The sequence below is a fragment of the Narcine bancroftii genome, chromosome 4 (assembly GCF_036971445.1).
Source record: "Narcine bancroftii isolate sNarBan1 chromosome 4, sNarBan1.hap1, whole genome shotgun sequence".
Taxonomy (NCBI): domain Eukaryota; kingdom Metazoa; phylum Chordata; class Chondrichthyes; order Torpediniformes; family Narcinidae; genus Narcine; species Narcine bancroftii.
In genome coordinates this window covers 49,500,183-49,519,051 of record NC_091472.1, presented here as the reverse complement: position 1 = coordinate 49,519,051, position 18,869 = coordinate 49,500,183, and the positions used below count along the sequence as shown (strand labels likewise).

Genomic DNA, 18,869 nt, shown 5'->3' with positions numbered 1-18,869 from the left:
TACGAAAGATGTAGTGTTAGGGCTTTTGAGGAATATAAAGGTGGATAAGTCTCCGGGACCAGACGGGATCTTCCCCAGGACATTGAGGGAAGTAAAGGAGGAAATAGCAGAGGCTCTGATGGTAATTTTCCAAATGTCATTAGAGATGGGGATAGTGCCGGAGGATTGGCATATTGCCCATGTGGTTCCATTATTTAAAAAGGGTTCAAGGAGGAAGCCTGGCAATTATCGGCCTGTAAGTTTGACGTCTGTGGTAGGTAAATTAATGGAGAAAGTTCTTAGAGATAGTACTTATAAATATCTGGATAGACAGGATCTGATCAGGGGCACTCAACACGGATTTGTGGGCAGAAGGTCCTGTTTGACCAATCTGATTGAATTTTTTGAAGAGGTGACTAGGAATGTGGATGAGGGTAGCGCGGTGGATGTTGTCTATATGGACTTCAGTAAGGCCTTTGGTAAGGTACCACATGGAAGGTTAGTTAGGAAGGTGCATTCTTTAGGTATAAATTTTGAGATAGTCAAATGGATTGAACATTGGCTGAATGGGAGAGGCCAGAGAGTGGTAGTGGAAAATTGTCTGTCAGGTTGGAGGCCAGTGACCAGTGGTGTGCCTCAGGGATCTGTATTGGGCCCATTGTTGTTCGTTATATACATTAATGATCTAGATGATGGGGTGGTGAATTGGATTAGTAAATATGCAGATGATACTAAGATAGGTGGAATAGTGGATAATGAAGAAGGTTTTCAAGGATTGCAGAGGGATTTGGGCTGCTTAGAAAAGTGGGCTGAAAAATGGCAGATGGAATTTAATGCTGATAAGTGTGAGGTGCTTTATTTTGGTAAGAAGAATCAGAACAGGACATACGTAGTAAATGGGAGAGCATTGATGAATACAGAAGAGCAGAAGGATTTAGGAGTAACGGTACATCGTTCCCTGAAGGTAGAAACTCATGTGAATAGGGTGGTGAAGAAGGCTTTTAGTATGCTGGCCTTTATCAATCATTGCATGGAATATAGGAGTTGGGAAGTGACGTTGAGATTGTATAAGGCGTTGGTGCGGCCTAATTTAGAGTTCTGTGTGCAGTTCTGGTTGCCTAATTATAGGAAGGCTATAAACAGAGTGGAGAGAGTGCAGAGAAGATTTACCAGAATGTTACCTGGGTTTAAGCATCTAGAATTCAGGGAGAGATTGGGCAGATTAGGTCTTTATTCTTTGGAGCGTAGAAGGTTGAGAGGGGATTTGATAGAGGTATTTAAGATTATGAAAGGGATAGACAGAGTGGATGTGGATAGACTATTTCCGTTAAGAGTAGGAGAGATTGAAACAAGAGGACATGAGTTAAGGGGCAGAGGTTTAGAGGTAACATGAGGGGGAACTTCTTTATTCAGAGAGTGGTAGCGGTGTGGAATGAGCTTCCGGGAGAAATAGTGGCGACAGAGTCAATTTTATTATTTAAGAAAAAGCTGGACAGGTATATGGATGAGAAGAAGGTGGAGGGTATGGTCATTGTGCAGGGAGGTGGGACGAGAGAGGAGTGTTTGGTTCGGTGCGGACTAGAAGGGCCTAATGGCCTGTTTCCATGCTGTAATTGTTATGTTATGTTATGTTATATGTTATGTTAACTGCACTTTCCCACATTCCTATGGTCAACAAAATCCTGTCTTCACACGTCCAATTTGTCATGTGCACTATCAATGTGCAAACTGGAAAGGATTAATAATTCTAATGGTCCAGAACTTGTATTCAAAAATGTGCTGTGGACCCAAATGATTAGCAGAATTGTAATCCAACACAAAATGATTCAACCCCACATATCCCCAAATATATCTCACTACCATTACTGCAAAAAGAGGAGAAGCTGAACAAAAGGGAGGAGGATGAAGACCAAAAGAAAGCTGGTAGCCCCATTCTGACCAATTATCAGAATACATTAAAATACAAGCAGGAGATGGCCAACAGGTTCCTCAAGCCTGCTCAACCACTTAATATAATGGTGGTTGATTTACACTGGTCTCAGCTCCTCTTTTGCACCATTACTCCATCCCTCTCCATTCCTCAATCTAACAAATTTTTATTCACTTCCATTTTAAATACCTCCAATGTTCTACCTTTCACCACCCTATGGGGCAGAGAATTCCAGAGATTCACCACACATTGTGAAAAAATCTATGTACCTCAGTTTTAATTGACTGCCCCCTTAGCTTGTAGTTATATCCCTACACTCTTGTGAAAACATTTCAGGGTCTATCCTGTCCTTTCTTTTAAAATATTTTTATTTATGTTTATATTATAAACAATTAAACAGTACAGTTATATATTAACTATAAGATTCAAGAGGGAAAAAATTAAAAACTTTCCTCATGATAAAAAAAATCCAGTACACAATCATATTAAAGAAATAGAATTTAACAACACACAAAAAAACTCCAAAAGAAAAAAAACTTCTTTAAATTCAAAATCTCTACTATTAAGCAAGATTAAACATTAACATGTAGGAATCAAATGATAATAACTTGGAAATGGACAGTACAGCACCAAAGTTATAGAACAACACTAATTTTTAAGATTATGAAAATAGTCCATAAATGGGCCCCTGTCTTTTGGAAATTAATATTTGAATCTTTGATGGCATATCTAATTTTTTAAAACTTAAACAAGACATAATATTTCTTAACCATTGTGCACGTGTAGGTGGAAGGTTGGCTTTCCATTTAATCAAAATTGCATGTCTGGCTAACAATGAAGTAAAAGATAAAATTCAGTTTTGAATTCAAGTCTGTAATAAATACATCATCATCTTGAAATGATCTGAATAGAGCAATTAAAGGACAAGGTTCCAATTTGAACATGAGAATCACTGATAATGTTTTCCAAAGTTTTTCTAAGATAGGGCAAGTCCAAAACATGTGAACCAAAGAAACCTCACCAATTTTACGTTTGTCACATAGAGGATTTATATCTGAATAAAAACTAGACAACTTAACTTTATGCATGTGTACTCTATGGGCCACTTTAAATTGCAACAAACAGTGTCGTGCACAGAAGGAGGTAGTATTAATCAAATTACAAATGGAGCCCCAGAGCTCATTAGAGAATGAAAGATTCAAATCCTGCTCCCAGTCATTCTTGATTTTATCTAATGAGGCTATTCTTAAATCATGCGAATTAATACAAATAGAAGATTTTAAGCCTTTATGAGAAAGGTGTAAATCAAAAAAGAATGTTTGTCTCGGTGATTGCTTAGAAGTCAAGGATCTGAGACTGAACAAAATGTCTAATCCATAAATATCTAAAAAAATGAGAATTAGGTAAGATAAAATTTACCACCAATTATTCAAAAGAATCAAAATTATTATGAATAAAAAGGACTTTGAAACATTTAATACCCCATCTATACCAGTCATTAACAGTGGTATCTTGTAAAGAAGGTTGAAAGAAGTGATTAGATATAATAGAGCTAGCAGGAGAAATAAAAAAAAACTTAAATTGTGCCTATAGTCTCAAATGATGTTTAATTATCATATTAACAGTTAGTTTATATAAAGACAAGGATAAGGAGGCCCCTAAAATTGCCAAGATGTAAGTATTCTTAGTAAAAGTCAGTTCCATCTCTACCCATAAAGGGTGGTCAACTTGATTATTGAAATATAGCAAAAGAATTAAATTACATCTATTGATCTCCCAATAATAAAATATAAAATTAGGAAACACCAATTGGCCATTCCCTTTAGCTTTTTGAAGATTAACTTTATTTAAGCAGGGGTGTTTACCTTGCCATATGTAGAAAGACATGAGCGAATCAAGTGAATCAAAAAAAGGATTTAGGAATGAAAATTGGTATAGATTTGAAAAGATACAAAAATTTAGGTTAAATATTCATTTTAGTAGAATTGATACAACTAATCATAAAAATAGTTAAAGGTGACCAGCTCAATAACAATAATTTAACCTGATTAAATAAAGTAGAGACATTTTCCTTAAAAAGATGTTTATAACTCCTAGTAATTATAATACCAAGATAGGTAAATTGATCCTTCACAATTTTAAAAGGAAAAATTAGTATATTTCAGTTAAGAACCATTGAAAGGTAAAAGTTCATTTTTATGCAGATTTAACTTATAACCAGAAAATTGATTAATATGAGATAGCAAAGCTAATATGCTTGGTAAAGGAACTTCTGAATTAGATACAAAAGGCAAAACATCATCTGCATATAAGGAAACCTTGTGTTCCATGCCATTCCTATGAAACCCTGTAAAATCTCTATATTCACAAAGAGCAATTGCTTGAGATTCTTATACCAAATTAAAGAGTAATGGACTTCAAGGACAGCCTTGACAAGTACCCCATTGAAGATTAAAAGGTTTTGATTGCTGTAAATTCATAAAAATTGAGGCAGTAGACATAAATATAATAATTTAATCCATTTAATAAACCATGGAACAAAATTAAAAATTTCCAAGGTTGAAAATAGATACTCCCACTCAACCCAATCAAAAGCTTTCTCTGCAGCTAAAGAAAGAAAACACTCAAGAACAGGGGTGTGAGGTAAATATAAAATATACAATAAACAATGTATATTAAAATAACATACCTCGTTTATTGAATATTTTAACCTTCAGAAATGATTGATGGTAAAATATTCTCCAGTCTATGGGACAAGATCTTCATATCTACATGAAGTAAAGATATAGGCATATAAAGAAACACATTCAAGGGGATCCTTCCCCTTTTTCAGGATAAGAGAAATACAAGTTTCATTAAAAGATGATGGAAGATTCCCTTGTTTAAATGAGTTATTAATCACAGAACTTAATGGGGAACAAGCAATTTTGCAAAGGATTTATAAAACTCCACAGGGTACCCATCAGGTCCAGGAGATTTACCAGATTGTAAAGAAGAAATTGCAAAGAGTATTTCCTCTTGGTGCCTCCAAACTGATACATTTATTCTGAGAAATAATAGGAAAATTAAGATGGTCTAAAAAGTCCGTCATTGAAGTATTATCATTATTGTATTCAGAAGTATATAATTTGGAATAGAATTCTCTGAAGGTATCATTTATTTTAGAATTAGCAGTAGTATCCATTCTATCTTCTATCTGAATCTTACTAATTTGTCTCTTAGTAACCATTCCTTTCAATTGATTGGCTAAAAGCTTACCAGATTTTTTTCACCATGGACATAGAACTGACTCTTACTCCACAAAAGTTGCTGTTCAACGTGATAAGTGGAAAGATGATCAAATTTAGATTTAAGTTCAGATCTCCTTTTATATAGATCAGGATTTTTAACTTGTGTATACTGTAAATCAATTTGTTTAAATTGATTGATTAAATCTAATCTTTCCTTATTAGACCTCTTCTTTCTATTAGCTGTATAAAATATAATTTTCCCTCTAAGATATGCTTTCATGGTATCCCAGACAATCAAATTAGAAATGGTTGAAGAAGTTGCTGTAATAAAGAAAAACTTAATTTGCTCTTCCATGAAATTCAAAAAATCCATTTGAAAATAAGGTAAAATTAAAACATCAATGCCTTTGTAAAAGGAAAGTCAGGAAAATTGAAAGACAAAATAACAGGAGCATGGTCAGATATCACTATACTTTGATATTCACATGATTTGGTCAATGAAATCAATTGATTATCTTTTTTAAAATTATCAATCCGATAATAAGTATGATTCATATTGGGGAAAAAAGAATACTTTCTGCTATTGGGAGACAAAAGATGCTAAACATCTGAAATACCAAAATGTGTTTTTTAAAAAAATAGAATGAATTATAGCAGCTAATTTACTTCGAATAGCAGGTTTAGTAGATATATGATCTAGAACTGTACATAGCCAACAATTAAAATCCTCCCTTCCCCCCACCCACCCAAACCAGTGAGTATTGACTTAAATCAGGTAAAGCTGAATAAAATATTTTTTAAAATTTCTGCTCATCAGTGTTAGGGTTGTATACATTAGCAAAAACAACGATTTTATTATATAGTTTACCTGTAATAATAATATAACAGCCATGTTTATCTGATAAAGTGTTTGAAGTACAAAAAGGAATGTTCTGGTTAATTACAATAGCATCAGAAGAGGAATGAAAACATTGTCCTTCCAATTTAGATATAGGCTATTCTTATCGCAATTCCTGATTATGGGTTTCTTGAAGAAAAACAATACAGCCTTTAAATGCCTAACATGAGCAAATAACCTTCAGCGTTTAGCTTTCCCATTCATACCCTTAACATGCCACAAGATAAGCCTAATTGGATCACTCAAGAATGTTAAATAATATTATGAAAGAAATCCAGCACTGTCTGTCACCATTCCAAAAACCATCACCTTGAATTCACACAGTAACACAGTGTGTATAAACCATGAAAATAAAATAACCTGGCCAATCTAGTATAAACCTAAACAGATCCCCTCCACCCCTCAACCTCCCAACTCTGAAAGTTGCAAAACCAAGTAGCAACCCAGCTCAAAAAATTCATTTTAACCCCACACACTTCTCCTGAAGAATTTTAATAGAGCTCCTTATTTTTTTAAAGAAATAATTAATATTTTAACAAAAAAAGAAAAAATCTATAAAAGAATCTAACCAAAGTGAGAAATTAAAAAGTTTGCTATAAAGACACACAATCTAAAAACATACGCAATAGATTAATTTCTCCTTCCCACTATCCCTAAAGTGAAAAAAATAAACACTGATGGGTTAATATCATCAAAACTTTTAAATCTTAAATATTCTATCTAATACCAAATAGTTAATAATGAAAAAGATACCTTAAACTATAAAGATCCATATTTAACTTTCCAAGCTATGTAACAGCGAAACAATAACTTATATTTGATTAATATAAATTTTTTCAGACCTAAAATAGACTATACACATATACACTATTTCGTTATTGACCGCATGTTCCTACGGTCACATAACCATACGCTCAAGCCTATTTTCCTACGGTCAAATAATAAACTACATACATTATATTACTTGGACTATTAATAAATGAATAATCATAATAAGTAAATACTATCAACATTAATAAAGCAAAATTAATACAATCCATTTAAATCAAAGAAAAACAAAATAAGCTAAATAAATAAAGTTAAAACACAAAATTATTAAATCAATTAACCCTTCAATTAACCAAAGAAAAGAGCAGCAAGACTTTACCCCCACTCAACAAAAACTTCAATACAAAAAAAAAATTCAGCCACAAACTATTAGTTCATATTGAACTAGAAGGTGAAGGAAAATCATCCAAGACTGCATGCTTCATCCACTGAATTCAAAAATTTCTTGTGACCACTTTTCAAAGTGATCTGCGGGTGAGCTGGAGACAGCAAAGCAAGTTTAAATCTTTTCTTGTATAGCTCAGTCATAACTTCTCTGTTCTCTCCGCATGACCATACCTTCAGGTGAAAATCTTCAATGAGTCTAATTTGTTGACTCTGGTAATTCAAATTTCTTTTCCAATGAGCTTCACGAATAACACGACCCTTTTCTTGGTAATAATGAAATCAGAGAATGACCGAACATTCACAATGTTCCATGGTTGGCTTGGAAACCAGAGACCAATGTACCATGTCAAGCTTAGGTTTAGTTGCAAAAAAATCTCTTCCAAACACCTCCATGAGTAGATTTGAAAAGAAGTCAATCAACTGGCATTTTTCCATATCTTCTTTTAAGCCCAAGATCTGTAAGTTCTGGTGTCTACATCTGCTCTACAAATCGACCACCTTCAAGGCTAACTTGGAATTCTTAGCAGACATTTCGGCACATCAAGTTTCTAATTTATCTATATGTTCATTAATAGGCTCCAAACCAACCTTAACAGTATCCAAATGCTTCTTGATTGCTGAAATCGATTGTCGGACCTTTTCAAGAGTCGACTTAATTTCCCATTGACTTTCTTTTACTGCTGCAGTTATATGTCACGTTATAACCCGTTAATGCTTTTTCAACATGTCTGAAATGCAGTGAGCAGTCGGAGGGGGTGTCTCTTCTTCCTTTTTACATTCTTTGCCATTTTTAGTTGTTTTAGCACTTCTAGTCACTGCCATTTCACAAAGCAATAATACTAAATATTGAAGGGGCAAAGTTTAAGACACATTGGTTAAAAAAAAATGAAAGGTGTTTGATTGAGAAATGTTTCAAAACTGGCAGGAGCACCTAACTACTGCTACCTAAGCCATGCAGTAGCCAGCTGGAAGTCGGGTCCATTCTGTCAAGCCCCCTTAGGATTTTCTAGATTTGAATAAGGCTACCCATTATTGTTGCAAACTCCATGACACAGATAAAGGTTTAAACTATTCAGTCTCACTTTGTAGGACAGTGGTTCGAAACTGTCTAACAATTCAGTTATTGGGGGCCCATTCTATGTTTATAACTCTTAACTTTAATAAAGCGATCAAATACAGGGTTTTTGACCAGTCTCCCTGTTTTTGTGTCTTTGCCTTTGCTTCTGCCCTGACTCAGTGCTTTCTCCCAACAGTTAGCTGGCAGAAGGCTGCTGACTTCCCCTGGAGAAAGCTGCAGATGGCTTTGTAGGATGACGTTGAGCAGTGAGGTTTCACCACAATAAGCGGCAGTCTGGGCAGGCTAGAGTTTAGGTGATTTGAAGGACGCTTGGAGAAAATTGTCCCACCAAGTAGTTGGAAGATAGATTACTTGACTTAAAGTCCCCTTCCAACACCACAATGAAAGATCACCCAAAAACCATGAAGAACCAGAAAAAAATCAAGAGTTTGGTGTAAAATCAATGGAAGAGGATGTGGCTATCATGGAAGTACCATCAATTTCATTTTAATGGTAACTGGCCCTTCTGGCTCACGAGCCCATAGTGCCCAAATACCAAATAACATTAACAGCTTACCTCTTTGGGAGGAAACTGAAGCACCCTTCAGAAATCCACGCAGACATGGGGAGAAGGTACAAATTCCATACGGACAGCAGTGGATTCGAACCTTCATCACTGGTGCTTTAATGGCGTTGCACTAACAGCTACGCTCACAGTTTTGCTCAGTGGCATCTCTTAGTCAGTGGCACTTGCGGGGAGAGAAACAGAGTTAATGTTGGCATGAAGGTGGAGGCTAGATTGTGGCTTGAATAAATTAGAAGCTGTAGAAATATTTGCCAACTTTAAGAATAAATGTTCCCTGGATGAGATGGTGAAACAGCAAATGTGAGTGAATTGTATGAGAACAGACACGAGGAACTGAGATTGGAAAGGGAATGATGAATGTGGAAATTATCAGAGATGATCTCTGCGATTACGATGATAAAACTACATATTCTTCATTGCATTACACTGAAGTAAAGGAATGTTTAATAGGAGCGTCAGTCATCTTGAATTGACTTCACATACAACAAGCTGTTATGTTTACACATCAACTCATTGGTCAAAATATTTCAAGATGCTTAACAGAAATATTATTTAAAAAATGGGATGAAATTTGACAGCAAGTTGCTGAAAGGCTTGGTCAAGGGATTGTCTTTTTTTAAGAAGTATCTAAGAGAATGAGGGAGAAACAAGAAGATAATGTGGAATAACATAAAAGTAAGAATAAAGTCTATACTATATATTATATGTGTGTGTGTGTATGAATACTTAAATATGTGTGAGACTGTGTTCATTAATGCAGCCAAGTAATTCTGTTTGTTAGTTAACTTCCGCCCATTGGAAGAAAGAAACAAAAACAGATGGGTCCCTTCAACATGCTTGCACCAAACACATTAATAATTAACTAAAGGATAACAGATGCAAGAGGTCACATAACTATGTAAATTCATAGTCCACTCTAGATCATGTCTAGAGACATATTAAAATCGGTGAGAAATTAATTCATGATTCAAATTAACTGTTCGAGTCCTAGTTTCTGTTATGGTTCACAGAAAGAAGAAGGAATATCCTTCACATATTTGAAATTTAATATTTGGGATTAAGCTAAATAACTTTAGCTTAGTATATTTTATTTATATAGCACATTTAAAACAACTTACATTGACCAAAGTGCTGTTCAGATCATAAATTACATCTTAACTTAAGCAGCTATTTAAAGAGCCGTATAAAATGGGTGCCTGAGATTTAGTATTGTACATACAACATGGTAACAATCAACAATCACTTCAAAACACTTGCGAGTAAAAATACAACTTCAACCTGGATTTAAAAGAATCAAAGGAATGGGTTTATTGGATGGAGGGAGGAATGTTGCTCCACAGTTTGGAGGCTGCTATTGCGAAGGCGCAATCTCCCCAAAGTTTGCGATTTGAGCGTGAAATAACCAAGCATCTTAAATTGGCCGATCTGAGGGGTCTTGAAGTGAAGCAGGGCATTAGCAGATTGGTGATGTAGGAGGGGGATAGTCCATTGATGGCTTTTTAAACAAACTGGAAAACTTTAAAATCTATCCCGAGCACTCCCAGCAACCAGTGAAGGGAGGCGAGAATAAGGGTGAAATGGCGGCTTTTTTTGCTCCTGTCAGGACCATTGCTGCTGCATTCTGAACCAGTTGCAGACAGGATAATGATGACTGACTAATTCCCGTGTAAAGAGAGTTAGAGTAGTCTAAACAGGAGAAAATGAGGGGGAGAATAACTTTCTCGAGGTCTTTCAGTGACAACAGTGATTTGATTTTGGCCATAGTGCGGAGCTGGAAAAAATTTGCTTTTACTACTGAATTGACTTGTTTGTCAAACTTGAAGGTGAATTAGAATATCACACCAAGGAATTTAATACATAGTTTAATGAGGGTGGCTAAGTTGTCCAAGGTATTGACGATCATTTTAATGGAGTTAGGGGGTTCAAATAGGATGATTTCAAATTTCCATTCGTTTAGCTGCAGGAAATTTTGAGCCACCCAGTGCTTTATGTCCTCCATACAGTCATTGAGGCTGGTTATTTTTGCTTGATCATTGGTCTTCAGGGGGAGATAGAGCTGGGTGTCATCAGCATAGCAGTGGAAGGAGATGCCATGTCTTTGGATAATATGGCCAAGGGAATGTATAAGGAGGCAAGAATGGGGCCCAGATTAGACCCCTGTGGAAAGGGTAGCAGAGGATGATGAAAATTTGCCCATGTGGACTGAGAAAGTCCTATCACTGAGATAAGATTTAAACCAATTCAGGGCCATGCCATCAACACCGACCCTCTGCCAGAGGCAATCTATTAAAATCGTGTGATCCACCGTATCAAATGCTGCACTAAGGTTGAGGAGAATTAGAATGGCAGAGCTCCCAGAGTCAGTGGCAAGGAGCAGGTCATTGTATACTCTTAGTAAGGTGAAGTTTGTGCTTTGGTGGGCCTTTTAACCAGACTGGAATTTTTCAGATACATTGTTTAAGCTTCATGGCGAACACAATCTTTCTAAGGGTGGGTAGTGTGATTGGGCTAAAACAATCCAGATTGGATGAATAGAGCTGTGATACAGTTAGATTGCAGATGGAGGGGGGAATGTTGGTCCTGATGTTCTCAACTATGTTCATGAAGAATTTTTAAAATTCTTCGCATTTGGTAAGGAAAGCATCTGAGTTGATGTTAGGTGCGGGACCAACGATTGAGTTGATGGTATTGAACAAAACCTTGGGATTTTGGGAGTTGTTGGAAATTAGGTTGGTGAAGTATTTTGTTCTTTCGGCCTTTACAGTTTCTTGGTATGTGTGCAGGTTGTTTTTTTTAGATTTTGAGGGAAATTTGTAATTTGTCTCACTTCCACTTATGTTTGGCTATCCTGTACTCCCTCCTCAGGGCTTTGGAGATGTTATTGAGCCAAGGTGCAATCTTCATTTTAGGTTTTTTTCTCCTTAAATTGAGCTACGGTGTTCAGAATAGAAGAACAGGTGGTATTAAATAGGGACTAAAGTTCCTCCATGTTGAGATGAGGAGGAGGCATCTCCATGGTGGTAGTACTTGGGGCAGCTATAAAGACTTCTGAGAATCTATTCATGACTTGCGAGTTAATGTAGAGATAGTAGCATATTGGAAGACTAGGTTTGTTTGGGGAGTGAGGCTGGGCTAGGTTGAAAGTGACTGCTGTATGGTCCGACACACAGACATCAATTAATATTGGGTTGTTAATAGATAAATCAGATGACAGGACTAGGTCGAAAGCATGTCCTAGCTTATGAGTGGGTCTTGTTGGAAACAGTTCCAAGTGAAAAGACTAAACTAGGTACAGGAATTCACTTACAAGAGGACAGCACACATGGATATTGAAATCTCTGAGAATCAGACCTCGATCAAAGTTGGGCATGGTGTTTGAAAGGAAGTTTGAAAACTAAGTGATAAAATCCTTATGCATTTTTGGTGGGCGATATACCAGAATGATTAAAAAGGAGTTATCTGTGCCCACTTTAATTAGTTGGACTTCAAAGGAGAAGAACTAACCTGAATTCAATAAACAGCATTTGTATTGCTTTTTGAACAAAACAGCAAAATCCCCATCCTGTCCAGAAGGTATGGGCATACTGAGAAAATCATAGATGTGCGGACAAATCTCATGCAATGGAGCAATCTCGCCAGTGTTTCATCAGTTTCTGTCAATAGTAGGAAGTCCAAACCTTGAGTGGTGAAGAAGTCATTAAGGATAAAAGTCTTGTTTGATTAGGATCTGGCATTAACTTATGTTTTTACTTATTTTTTTACTTATGTTGATATTGAGAAAATTTGATATAACTAGAAACTTCTTAATTTCTGCTTTAGAATGTGTAAACTCCATACTAACTATGTCATAACAAAGATAAACCAATAAATGATAAATTTAAACATTAAAAATGGGATTGCTAACATTAAGTCTCTGTGGCATCCTTAATAGTTAAATAGTCGCACGCAAATTATATCTAATTCCTTCATAAATTTACAGGGGTCATTTGTCATAAAGAGGATATGGAAATAATCCAAATACTAGCAACAGCTTTAAATATCATGTTCAGCATAAAATAAGTTGGAATCATATGGAAAATCTTTTAACTTTACTGTTTTTACTTTCTTTGAGCAAACGACCCCCTGCAATTTCATTGGCTGACACATTAAAATTGCTCTTTGTGAACATTGTTCTAAGTATACTTTTCCACAAAATATTTGCAGTGATAAAATATCAGAAGTAACATATTTAACCACTGGTGCTAACAAACTCAAGACCCTTGTCACCAAACAGCCAAACCGGCCTACTTTCCATTGTAAACATTTCCAGCCTTAAATTAAAACAAGATGTTTTTTGTTGCCTACAGGATTAATAAAGCAACTTTAGTCTTTAGTTGTAACATTTAACATCTGTGTTTCGTGGCAGTCCAGGCGGAGACTTGTAAGTTGATTGAGAGGATAAGGTTTGATATTTCGATTTGGGAAATGGAAGACAATGGAATGCTTTGGTAGTCTTAGTATCCTCACGTTTGTCAATAGCTTTATGCGTTTTATTCTATGAATATTTGAATTCTAGTAGGAGTCCACCATGAAAGCTCACAATTTATTTTTCTCACATTTGTATATTTCATATGAGTATGGCCAAATTTGAATCATTCAAAGTTTGAAGATTTCCTATTGGCCCATTTCTCTGGCTTTTTGAGAGGATGTTACCAGGATTGGAGCACTTTAGTGATAAGAAGAGGCTGGATATGTTGAGACTTTAATCCCCGGAGTTTTGGAAGCTGAAAGATGACCTTACATAAAACCATGAGAAGCACAGATAAGGTGAATGATCACAGTCTTTTCCCTTGAGTAAAGGCATCTAAAACTAGAAGGCATGGGTTGAACATTTAATCTACTGAAGATTTAAAAGGAACTTGATGGGCAGCTTTTTCACACAGAGGATGCTGTGTGTACAGAATGAGCTGCCACAGGAAGCTGTCCAGCTACATGGGCAGTGATGGCTTAGAAGGATTTGGGCCAAATGCAGGTAAATGAAACTAGATCTGGAGAAAGAATGTGAAAGAAAGAAAGAAAGAAAGAATGTGAAAGAAAGAAAGAAAGAAAGAAAGAAAGAAAGAAAGAAAGAAAGAAAGAAAGAATGTGAAAGAAAGAAAGAAAGAAAGAAAGAAAGAAAGAAAGAAAGAAAGATTTATTGTCATATACAGATATAACAAAATGTTTGCTTGCTTACAATAACAATAAATTAAGTATAATTAACACATAAGACACTATAAAGAAAAGATAATTAATATAAAAGGAAGAGAAAAAAGTAAATAACTGAATGTTCACAGTTGGCCAGCAGGGCAAAGATATGCTATGTCTTTGGTATTTTACAGTAGTGTTATGGTTGGGATGTTCAGGAGCCTGATAGCAATTGTAATAAAAAAAATTCTTATACATAGAGCTGCCAGACTTCAGGCTCCTGTACCTTTTCTCCAAAGGTTGCAGTGAGAAGAGAGGGTGACATGCTCTCTTGGTAAATATGGAGAATTGAGCAAAATAACCCCATGATGCTATTTCTTTTAACAGTGGGTAAAAATTGCTGCTTTTCTGACTATTGTGCCAAATATCGGACCAGGTGCAGAATTTGGAATTAACCCCTCCACACCCCTTCAAGCAGTTCCAAACTTGCAAAATATGGTTTTATGTCACCCAGCGCTTGGATATTATAGGTGCCAAATCTGCTACAACAATAACACATAATGCTTGGCTATCCACTGTAGAGATAAGCATGCAGGCTTTTATCTTAATGATCTCAGTAAAGCAAAGCAAACTTCCAGAAAGAGACAAAGAAGCAAAAGAGGACCTCTCCCTACCTACTGTAGTGTTCAGCTGTCAATATCTATGTGTGATATTACTGAATTTCAGCGAAGATGCCCTCTTTCAGAAATGCCACTTCATTGTCTGAGCCTCTAAGTTTGTTCAGGCTGGAGCAATAGTTAGTTCCTATATCTCATAATGTTTTGTCATGACCTGCCAAAGGGAAGCCATTGAAGTTCTCTCCTCCAGCAGAGCTGAATATATTTTGCTTTCCTTTGGCATGGACAAAGAGAGATATTATGCTTATGGCTCAGTCCTGGTTGCTTCCAGCATTTTCTGCTTTTATTTGTTTTTATTCATGCAAGGGATGTGAACTTTGCAGACTGATCCAGCATTCAATTGCCCACTCATTGAGGGCCCTTGAGAAGGAGGTGGTTGAAAGGGCTTTGGTAAATCAATGTGGACAGATGTTTCCAGTTGTGGAAGCATTTAGGACCAGTGGGCACAGTTTCAGAATAAAAATAAGAAATTTCTTCAACCAGAGGGTGGTGAATCTGTGGAATTAGTTGCCACAGAAGGCTGTAGAGGTCAAGTTATTGGGGAGAGTTAAAGTAGACATTGATTAGTAAAGGTATGAAAGCCTACAGGGAGAAGGCAGGAGAATGCATTGAGAGGAAAAATACATAAGCCATGATTCAAATGGCAGAGCAGACTCATTAGGCTGAATGGCCTAATTCTGCTCCTACATCTTGTAGTGTTATGGTGAGCTGCATTCTTGAACCACTGCAGCCCTTCAGATTTGGGAATACCCACAATGCTATTGAAGAGGGAGTTCCAGGATTTAGATTCGGTGATGGTGAAGGAATGGGAAAATATTTTCAAGTCAGGTTAGTGAAATTTCCTGGAGATGGTGCTTGTAGTCCTTGTCATTCTCATTGGTAGAGGGTGTGAATTTGATATATGCTGATGGAAGATTAGGTACTGTTCCTTAACCTTGCATTGGGTCTCATTGTAACAGTCCTTGAGGTCACCGACTAATAAATCAGAGAAGGAGAGGATGAAGAATTAAAGTGCAAGTTAGGCTGCAAAATTAATGCAAAACCAATCCTCCAATATGTGTTTGGTTTCTCCAGAGTGGAAGAGGCCACATTATGAATACCAGATGCATGACACTAGCTTGGAAGAAATGCAAGTGATTCGACGGGATTTGTGTCTCTGGAGGAGACACCACTCATCACAGGTCTCAGTCTGCGAAGGAATCATCCACTACCGCTCTCTGTCTTCTTCCAGTCAGCCAATTTCAAATCCAGTTCACAACTTCTCCATTAATATCTCGTGTCTGAGGGCCTTGTCAAAGGCCTTACTAAAGTCCATGTAGTAAACATCTATTTTCTTGGTAACTTCCTTGAAAAACTCTATAAGATTTGTTAAACACAACTTACCATGCACATATCTACCCTGACTATCAACCCTTGGCTGTTCAAATATTTGTATGTCCAATCTCTCAGAACACTCTCAAATAATTTACCTATTACTGACGTCAGGTTCACTGGCCTGTAATTTCCTAGTTTACTCTGAGCCTTTTTTAAACAACGGAACAACATGAGCTCCCCTCTAATGTTCCGGCACCTCACCCTTGGCTAAAGACGTTTAAAATATTTCTGGCAGGGCCTCTGCAATTTCTACATAAGTCTCCCTCAAGGACTGAGGGCATATCATGTAAGGCCTGGGGAACTTCATTCACTGTAAGGTAGCAAGCTTCTCCTCCTTTTTAATCACTATACATGTTCCATGACACTACTGCTTGTTTCCCTTCCTTCCTTACACCCAATGCCAGTTTCATGATACAAATAAACTGTTAAAGATCTCCCCCATCTCATGAGGATCCACACATAGGAGACCACTCTGATCTTCTAGGGGATTTTGTCCTTTATTATGCTTTTACTTGCAGAAACCCTTTGGGTTTACCTTCACATTATCTACATAAGCAACCTCATGTCTTCTTTTTGCCTTCCTAATTTCCTTCTTAAGTATTTACTTACATTTTATATACTCCTTAAGTACGTCACTTGCTCCTTGTTGCCCATGCCTGCTATACACCTTCTTAACCAGATAGTTAATATGCCTCAAAAACCAAGGTTTCCTATGCCTGTTAACTCTGCCTTTAATCCTGACAGGATCATACAAACACTGCATTCTCGAAAATTTGCCTTTGGAGCCCTTCCACTTACTGAACACATCCTTTCCAGAAAACGGTTATCTCCATCCAATCTTCCCAGATATTTTCTCATTTTCATAAAATTGGCCTTTCTCCAATTTAGAATCTTAACTTGAGGACCAGGCCTATCCTTATCCATAATTAACAAAACTAATGGCATTATGGTCACTGGACACAAAATGTTCACCTACACATACTTCTGTTACCTGACCTGTCTGGTTCCCTAATAGGAGATCAAGTATTGCATTCTCTTTCATTGGTACTTCTATTTATTGAGTTAGTAAATATTCCTGACAAAATTAAAGACATCAAACCTTTTTACAGTATGGGAGTCCCAGTCAATATGTGGAAATTTAAAATTTCCTACTATCACAACTTTCTGTTTCTTACATCGGTCTGCTATCTCTCTACAGATTTTCTCCTTCAGTTCCCTCTGACTATTGGGTGGTCTATAATACAACTCTATCAGTGTGGTTCACCTTTCCCATTCCTCAGCTCCACCCATATGGCCTCTGTGGACGAGCCCTCTGGGCTGTCCTGTCTAAGCACAGCTGCAATATTTTCCCTGACTAACAATGCCACTCCTCCCCCTTTGATCCCTCCCCATCTATCACATCTGAAACAATGAAACCTCAGAACAATGAGCTGCCATTCCTGCCCCTCCTCACTTATAGCAAAAATGATGTAATCCCACGTGCCTTTTGACAATACTCCTTGCATTGAAATAAATATGCCTGAGAACATTTCTATCATATACAAACCTTTGATTTCTATCTATCACACAGTCCACCTCACTAATACTCTGGTTCCCATTCCCCTGCAAATCTATTTTAAATCCTCCCCCCCGAGCAGCATGAGCAAACCAACCCGCAAGGATGTTTGTCCCCCTCCAGTTCAGGACCAACCTTCCCTGGAACAGAGCTCAATTGTCCAGATAATGAAGTTCTCCCTCCTGCACATGTATTTAGCCATGTATTTAGCTGCATTAACTTCCTATTTCTAGCCTCATTAGCACATGACACAGGTAAGACTCCTGAGATCACAACCCTGGAGGTCCTATTCTTCAAATTTGCACCTAACTCCCTAAACCCTCATCCTTCCTACTCATGTCATTGGTCCCTAAATGGGCCATGGCATCTGGCTACTCACCAACCCTCCTGAGAATACAGAGAACTCAATCCGCGATATCGCGGGCCCAGGCACCAGGTCTCGATCTCTCTCACAGAACTTCTCAAGTAGAAGGTGCAATGGAACCTGCTGTACTTTTCAATATGATAACCTATATTCTTCATCTTATAAAAATAGGCCTTGCAATTCATTGATTAGAAAATGAACTACAGTGAAACCTAAGGATGCCATTGTGTGCTGGAACATTTTATGATACATTATGCTTAACCTTTTTCCACACATATGTTACCAAGATCAGGATTCAATTCCAATGTAGAGGTTCATCACATGCTGGCTTGCTGATTTCCGGACTCTGTTCCATGGTTACAATCTCTTTGGAGTGCCACACCAGAATGTAAATATTACAACAGCCTGTCAAAAAATGATGGCATTCTTTTCACAGGAGAGAAATAACTGGGTAGATATTTGATAGATCATAAATTTTAATGAAGTAATTTGTTTAAATATTTGTAATTGTTTTATGTTAATTATTTGTTGATTTGCAATGTATTTAAATTATTTCCTTAGTTTTTAATAGATTCTCCAAACCAACAGCTATTGGACTGGGATCGCTGCCAGTATTTGCTTGGGTGAAATAGTTGTAAACATTTCTGAACATTTGCATTGCAATATTCAACACTATTGTTCTAGTTTGAGTTTTAATGCCTTTAACTCTACTTTCAAATATTTGCCAATTTTCCTCTCTCTATGTCATAACTTTTATTTCCCTTTATGTTTTTACAACCTCCCTGCTAAACCACTTAGAATTACGTCTGCATCTTCTCCTGTTACACTGGTACTAAAT

The 18,869-nt window shown here is 36.7% G+C and overlaps 1 long non-coding RNA gene across 2 annotated transcripts in view; it reads right to left on the bottom strand.

The window, feature by feature from the left end:
• The window catches only part of LOC138760550 (uncharacterized), a 60,841-nt gene extending 48,276 nt beyond the window's left edge, over positions 1 to 12,565 (bottom strand). Inside the window, exons 1-3 of one of the 2 annotated variants that reach the window (XR_011355696.1) lie at positions 12,400 to 12,565; positions 8,887 to 9,058; positions 8,017 to 8,091 (exon numbers count right to left, since the gene is read on the bottom strand). This is a non-coding gene — a long non-coding RNA (uncharacterized lncRNA). Of the gene's footprint in view, positions 1 to 8,016; positions 8,092 to 8,886; positions 9,059 to 12,399 lie in introns of those variants that run through there. The other variant, XR_011355695.1, reaches the window with a different exon arrangement.
• Positions 12,566 to 18,869: the final 6,304 nt, after the last annotated feature.